This window comes from Papio anubis, chromosome X (genome assembly GCF_008728515.1).
Source record: "Papio anubis isolate 15944 chromosome X, Panubis1.0, whole genome shotgun sequence".
Lineage (NCBI taxonomy): Eukaryota > Metazoa > Chordata > Mammalia > Primates > Cercopithecidae > Papio > Papio anubis.
The window spans coordinates 31665346-31674020 of record NC_044996.1 but is presented as its reverse complement, the minus strand read 5'-3'; positions in this window follow the sequence as shown (position 1 = coordinate 31674020).

The following is an 8675-nucleotide window of genomic DNA, read 5'->3' as shown; positions in this document are numbered from 1 at the left end:
GAACAATGTGAAAAAGAAATCAAAAAGTAATTTCATTTATAATAGCCACACATAAAATTGATTACCTGGGAAGTAATCAAAGGAGTGAAAAAATATCCATAATGAAAACTATAAAACTGATTAAAGAAGTTGAAGAGGACATGAAAAAGGATAAATATTCTATGTTCACAGATTGGAAAAATCAATATTGTTAAAAATATCCATACTATACAAAGTAATCTACAGATTCATTGCAATCCTTATCAAAATATGAATGACATTCTCAACAGAAATACAAAAAACAGTCCTGATATTTATATGAAATCAGAGAAGATCAAGAATAGCCAAAGCTATCCTAAGCATAAAGAACAAAACACTAGAGGAATCCCAATACCTGACTTCAAATTATACTACAGAGCTATAGCAACCAAAATGGCATGATACTGACATAAAACCAGGCATATAGACAAATGGAGCAGAATAGAGAATCCATAAATAAATGCACACACCTAAAATGAACTCATTTTTGACAATAGTGCCAAGAAAAGGAAAGGGTGGTCCCTTCAATAAATGGTGCTGGGAAAACTGGATATCGATGCACAGAAGAATGAAGCAACACCCCTATTTCTTGGTATCTACAAAAAAAAAAAAAATTCAAAATGGATTAAATACTTAAATCTAAGACCTCAAACTATAAAACTACCACAAGAAAACTGTGCAGAATCTCTCCAGGACATTGGTCTGGGCAAAAATTTGTTGAGTAATACCCCATCAGCACAGGCGACCAAAGCAAACATGGACAAATCGGATCACATCAAATTAAAAAGATTCTGCATAGCAAAGGATACAGTTATCAAAGTGAAGAGACAAGCGACAGAATGGGGGAAAATATTTGCAAACTACCCTTCCGATGGGGAGTTAATAACCAGAACATATAAGGAGTTCAAAGGGCTCTAAAATAAAAAAAATCTAATAATCCAATCAAAAGATGGGCAAATAATTTGAATAGACATGTCTAAAATGAAGACATACAAATGACAAATGGGCATATGAAAAGGTACTCAACATCATTGATCATCAGAAAAATTCAAATAAAAACTACAGTGGGATATCATCTCACCTCAGTTAAAATGGCTTACATCCCAAAGACAGACAACAACAAATGCTGGTTAGGATGTGGAGACATGGGAACTCTCATACACTGTGGGTGGGAATGTAAATTAGTACAACCACTATGGAGAACAGTTTGGAGGTCCTTCAACAGACTAAAAATTGAGCTACTATATGATCCAGCTATCCCACTGCTGAGTATATACTCCCCTAAAAGGAAATCAGTATAAGAAAGAGATATCTGCAATCCTATGTTTGTTGCAGCACTGCTTACAATAGCGAAGATTTGGAAGCAAACTAAGTGTCCATTAACAGATGAATGGATAAAGAACATGTGGTACATAAACACAATGGAGTATTATTTGGCTATAGAAAAGAATGAGATACAGTCATTTGCAACACCATGGATGGAACTGGAGATCACTATGTTAAGTGAAGTAATCCAGGCACAGAAAGACAAACATCTCATGTTCTCACTTATTTGTGGGAACTAAAAATCAAATCAATTTAACTCATAAGCAGAGAGTAGAAGGATGGTTACCAGAGGCTTGGAAGGGTAGTGCTGTATTGGGAAGGTTGATAGGTACAAAATAGAATAACTGAATATGACCTACTATTCGATAGCACAATAGGGTGACTGTAATCAATAACTTTATTGTACATTTTAAGATAACAAGTGTAATTGGATTGTTTGTAAGTGTAAATGCTTGAGGGGATGGATACCTCATTATCCATGTTGTACTTATTTCCTATTGCACACCTGTATCAAATTATCTCATGTACCCCATAAATACGTCTACTATGTACTCACAAAAATTAAAAATTATAATTAAAGGTAAAAAAAATTTAAATTTGTGATGTTAGTGTATTGTTATAACCCAAGTGAGATGTAATGGGTCCTTGAATGAGCCTGGTAGTAGAAAAAGAGATACCAAAATGATTTATATATCAGAAATATAATCTACAGTAGCCCTTTGGCTGATTGCTAACTCTTAAATTTGAGGTCTGGGCCACAGGATTAATGTAAAAATATAAAATTTGGCAGAAAAAGCTGATTGGGTCAGCAGTGGGGGAGATAAGAGATAATGAGATGAGTCTTGGACAAATTGAGTTTGAAAACTTAATAAGCCATCTAGATCTCTAATATAAAGTTATAATCATGGACTTAGACCTAGGCCAGGTGGTTTTCAAACTTTGTTGAATATTGGAATCACCTGGGGGTATTTAAAAAATTATAATCTCTGGTTCCTATCCACAGACATTATTTAATTAGCATTTTGTACATATTTGGCATTGGAAATTTTACAAGTTCCGTAAGTGATCCTAATGTGTATCAACTTTTGGGAACCACTTACAAAGGCAGAGAAATAGAGATTAAAGATGAAAACTTAGACTAATACACAGAGAGATGATGACTGAAGTTACTAAGGTTTTGACAATTACTTAGCGGGTATAATAAGATAATAATAGGGGACAGACCCTTGAAGGACTCCTATCCACTCACTGGCTATGAGAAAATAGTGGCTGATTGACGACTGGGGTTAAGGATGCAGCCTCTGGCCACAGAAAGAATAAAACTACCAAAGTCATATCCAGGAGCCCATATCACAAATAATAATAACAATAATAACCTCTATTTGTCAAAGTCTGCATTTATTACTCTACATCATCATTATCACCATCATAAGCAGTAGCAGCATTACAAACATCATCATAATTATTATTATCCAACAGTCATCGAATGATTATATGCACTATGCACTGTTCTGGACAACTTAAACATATTATTTTAATTCACACAACAATCCTATGAAGTCTTCATTTTATAAATAATAAAAATGAGAGCGATTAAGGAACTTGCCTAAGGTCACATATTGGTAGAACCAGGCTTGAATCCAGAAATATCTGACTACAGAGCCTGAAATATGCACTCATTCCATGTTCCTACCAGTTCAGGTAATTACCTCTAGTAATAAAAGAAAAGTTGTTATTGACTTTCCAACATAACTTCATATACCTCTTTCACTTGATTCATTCAGAGAGGGTACTAGTGGCCTAGTTTTATGGAAGAGAAAGCTAACACAGACAGTGATTACATAATTTTCTTAAGGTCACACAATTTTATTGGTGGAGCCTGAATTGGGTTAACACAAATTTATAGAGTTTATCAACTTTCTACCTGAAATACTTCCATGTCCTACCATCTCTCCCTGACTTGATTAGATGACTACTGTCTGTCGTCCCTAGGCACTCTGTGTTTTTCATTAACAGAACTTACCATACTACATTGTAATTGGTTTATTAACTGTATCCCTCATTAAGAATTTTGCCTCTCTTGGCCTCAGAAATAACACCACACATCTGCAACCATCTGATCTTTGACAAACCTGACAAAAACAAGCAATGGGGAAAGGAGTCCCTATTTAATAAATGGTGCTGAGAAAACTGGCTAGCCGTATGTAGAAAGCTGAAACTGGATCCCTTCCTTACACCTTATACAAAAATTAAAAATTAATTCAAGATGGATTAAAGACTTAAATGTAAGACCTAAAACTATAAAAACCCTAGAAGAAAACCTAGGCAATACCATTCAGGACATAGGCTTGGGCAAAGACTTCATGACTAAAACACCAAAAGCAATGGCAACAAAAGTCAAAATTGACAAATGGGATCGAATTAAACTAAAGAACTTCTGTACAGCAAAAGAAACTATCATCAGAGTGAACAGGCAACCTACAAAATGGGAGAAAATTTTTGCAATCTACTCATCTGACAAAGGGCTAATATCCAGAACCTACAAAGAACTTAAATTAACAAGAAAAGAAAAAACCAAGCAACCCCATCAAAAAGTGGGCAAAGGATATGAACAGACACTTCTCAAAAGAAGACACTCATGCAGCCAGCAAACTGCATGGTCATCATCACTGGTCATCAGAGAAACGCAAATCAAAATCACAGTGAGATACCATCTCATGCCAGTTAGAATAGTGATCATTAAAAAGTCAGGAAACAACAGATGCTGGAGAGGATATAGAGAAATAGGAATGCTTTTATGCTGTTGGTGGGAGTGTAAATTAGTTCAACCATTGTGGAAGACAGTGTGGCACTTCCTCAGGGATCTAGAACTAGAAATACCATTTGACTGAGTGATCCCATTACTGGGTATATACCCAAAGGATTATACATCATTCTACTGTAAAGACACGTGCACATGTATGTTTATTGTGGCATTATTCACAATAGCAAAGACTTGGAACCAACCCAAATGTCCATCAATGATAGACTGGATTAAGAAAATATATACACCATGGAATACTATGCAGCCATTAAAAAGGATGAGTTCATGTCTTTTACAGGGACATGGATGAAGCTGGAAACCATCATTCTCAGCAAACTATCACAAGGACAGAAAACCAAACACTGCATGTTCTCACTCATAGGTGGGAGTTGAACAATGAGAACACATGGACACAGGGTGGGGAACATCACATACCAGGGCCTGTCAGAGGGTGGGGGCTGGGGGAGGGATAGCATTAGGAGAAATACCTAATGTAAATGTCGAGTTGATGGGTGCAGCAAACCAACATGGCACATGTATACCTATGTAACAAACCTGCACGTTGTACACATGTACCCTAGAACTTAAAGTATAATTTAAAAAAATATATTACTACACAATAAAAAAAGAATTTTGCCTATCTTATTTGCTGTTCTGTACAGAGCCTTTAAACTGTACCTAGCATCTAGTAGGCACACAACAAAAATTACTTGAAGTAAATCTAATTTACTGAACATGCTCTAGGTGACTTTTAGTGAATAGCTATTAATACATGAGACAAATAGTTGTCCTATATCTAGACAAGTCTAAAACTGATCAGATATTAATTACTCTATGCATTATAGTAGCCATCAAAAAAGTTGCAACAAAGAAAAATAAGGCTGTTGTGTGCAGCCACAGAATTTTCTAGACTCTGCCTCACAAATCTGAGAAGCTTCAACTCTTTTAAAGTTCAGTCTCATATAACGGAATAGCACAAATGGATAAAACAACTATATAACATTCATGAAAGTAATTAAAGAAGACACAAATAAACAGAAAGACATCCCATGTTCATGGATTGAAAGGTTTAATATTATTTAAAATGTTCATACTGCCACCAAAAGTGATATAAAGATTCAATGCAATTCTTAGAAAAATCCCATTGGCTTTTTTTTTTTTTTTTTGCAGAATAGATAAAACAATCCTAAAATTCATATGTAACCACAAACGACCATGAATAGCTATAATGGTTAATATTGTCAACTTGATTGGATTGAAGGATGCCAAGTATTGTTCCTGGGTGTGTCTGTGAGGGTTTTGCCAAAGGAGACTAACATTTGAGTCAGTGGACAGGGAAAGACAGACCCACCCTCAATCTGGGTGGGCACCATCTAATCGGCTGTCAACATGGCTAGAATAAAAAGCAGGCAGAACGTAGAAGGAGAACTGGCCGAGTCTTCCAGCCTACATCTTTCTCCCATGCTGGATGCTTCATGCCCTTAAACATTTGACTCCAAGTTCTTTAGCTTTTAGGCTTTTGGACCTTCAACCACAGACTAAGGCTGGCTGTGCTGTCTGCGTCCCTACTTTTGAAGTTTTGGGACTCGGACTGGCTTTCTTGCTCCTCAGCTTGCAGATAGCCTATTGTGGGACTTCCCCTTGTGATCATGTGAGTCAATACTCTATAATAAACTCCATATATAGAGAGAGGATATATATATATAGGATATCTATAGAGGATATATATAGAGGATATATATAGGATAGATATCCTATATAGAGAGAGGATATATATAGGATAGATATCCTATATATATAGAGAGAGGATATATATAGGATAAATATCCTATATATAGATATATAGGATATTTATCCTATATATATCCTCTCTCTATATATATATATCCTCTCTCTCTCTCTGTGTGTGTGTGTGTATATATATATCCTATTAGTATTGTCCCTCTAGAGAACACTGACTAATACCATAGTCAAAGAAACCTTGAGAAAATAGAACAAAACAGGAGGAACAACAGTTGCTGATTTCAAAACATATTATAAGGCTACAGTAATTAAAGTAGTATGGTACTGGCATAAAGATGGGCATATAGAACAGTGGAATGCACCAGAATAGAGAGACAAGAGATAAATTCACACATACACAATCAACTGATCATTGACTAGAGTGCCAAAACATAATGGGAGAATAGTCTCCTTAAATGATGTTGGAGAGACTGTATATCATCCCAGTGCAAAAGAATGAAACTGGACCCTTATCTTACATTATACTCAAAAATCAACTCAAAATGGACTGAAAACGTAAATGTAAGAGTAAAAAATCTAAAATGCCTAGAAGAAAACATAGGGAAAAAGCTTCTTGACACTGGACTTGACAATGATTTCAAGGTTACAACACCAAAAGCACAGGCAACAAGAGCCAAAATAGATGGGTGGGATTACATCCAACTACAAAGCTTTTGCACAGCAAACAACAGAGTGAAAAAGCAATGTACATAATGGGAGAAAATATTTGCAAACCATATATCAGATAAGGGGTTAATTTCTAAAATATATAAATAAGGAACTCAAACAACTCAATAGCAAAAGAAAAAAGAAACCCTAATAACCTGACTAAAAAATGCCCAAAGAATTTGAATAAACATTTCTTCAAATATGACATACAAATAGCCAACCGGTACATGAAAAGATATTCAAGTCACTAATCATTAGGGAAATGCAAATCAAAACTACAATGAGATATTACCTCAAACCTGGTAGGATAGCTATTATTATAAAAAAGAACGCAAAAGACAAAAAGTGCTGGTGAGGATGTGGAGAGATAGGAACCCTAATACACTGTTGATCAGAATGCAAAATTGTGTAGCAGCTCTGGAAAACTATATAGAGGTTCTTAAAAATTTGAAAATAGAACTACCATATGATTTAGCAATCCCACCTCTTGATATTTATCTAAAGTAATTAAAATTAGAATTTCAAAGTGATATTAGCACTCATAATGTTTAGTGCAGCACTATTCACAACAGCCAAGTTATAGAAACAACCTAAATGTCAATTGATGGATGAATGCATGAGAAAAACATGGTGTGTGTGTGTATATATATATATATGTATGTGTATATATATATATATGTATGTGTATATATACATATGTATATATGTGTGTATATATATGTGTGTGTATATATATGTGTATATATATGTGTGTGTGTGTGTATATATATATATAGAGAGAGAGAGAGAGAGGAATATTCAGCTTTGAAAAAGAAGGGAATTCTGAAGTATGTGACAGCATGGATAAGCTTTGAGGACATTATACTAAGTGAAATAAACCACTCAGATAAGGAAAAATCTTCCATAATGACACTCACATGAGGTATTTAAAATAGTCAAACACATAGAAGCAGAGAGATAAACAGTAGTGACCAGGGGTAGGGGAAAGGGAGTGATAAAGAATTGCTAATCAATGGGTTTAAAGTTTGGTAATACAAGAAGAGACCTTCTGTACAACTTTGTGCCGACAGTTAACAACATTAAATTGTACACTCTAATAGATCTATGTCAAGCGTTCTTACTACAATAATTTTTTGTTTGTTTTTTGTTTTTTGTTTTTTTTGTGTGACGGAGTCTCACTCTGTTGCCCAGGCTGGAGTGCAGTGGTACGATCTCAGTTCACTACATGCAAGCTCCGCCTCCCCAGGTTCACGCCATTCTCCTGCCTCAGCCTCCCAAGTAGCTGGGATTACAGGCACCCGCCACCTCGCCCGGCTAATTTTTTGTATTTTTTAGCAGAGACGGGTTTTCACCGTATTAGTCAGGATGGTCTTGATCTCCTGACCTCGTGATCCACCCGCCTTGGCCTCCCAAAGTGCTGGGATTACAGGCGTGAGCCACTGCACTCCGCCTTAAATTTAAATTTTTAAAAAAGACCCAACAAGACCAGTAATAAAGCCAAAGTTAAAGATTGACATCTCAAGTGGGAACTTGACTTCATTCTCCATTAGCTACTTTTGTTGAGAGTACAGAGGAAGAGGAATATAGTTTCAAATTGGGCTTATTGTGAGTTCAGCCTAAAACAGAGCTTGGAGGGTTTCATATTTGTGAGTTTGACTAATTCCCTCATGTTAACTAGTTTTCTAATTATTTGCTTCTTTCTCCTCAAAGCACAGAGAACATTAATAAGAAAATGAGATAACAAAATTTCTATTTGGTTTGACTGCATAGGGTATTCAAAATATAGACAACATGAACTCTGCCTTTGAGGATTTTCCAACTGAGATATAGAAATTGGTTTGACACAAAACCAACTAAAATTAACCATTTAAGAATGATGAGAACAATTACATAAAGGTACCAACTATGTACATAAATGCACCAGGGGAAAGTCAAGTATCAGAAAGATCAGAGTGGGGACAAGAAAAAAAACCCTTTATGTGGGCAGGATCACAAACAAAGCAGGTTGGGCTAGGGACAGGAATTGGAGCTCACCCAAGCTAAGGCATGCAGAACCATCCATCTTGAATCCTGTTGC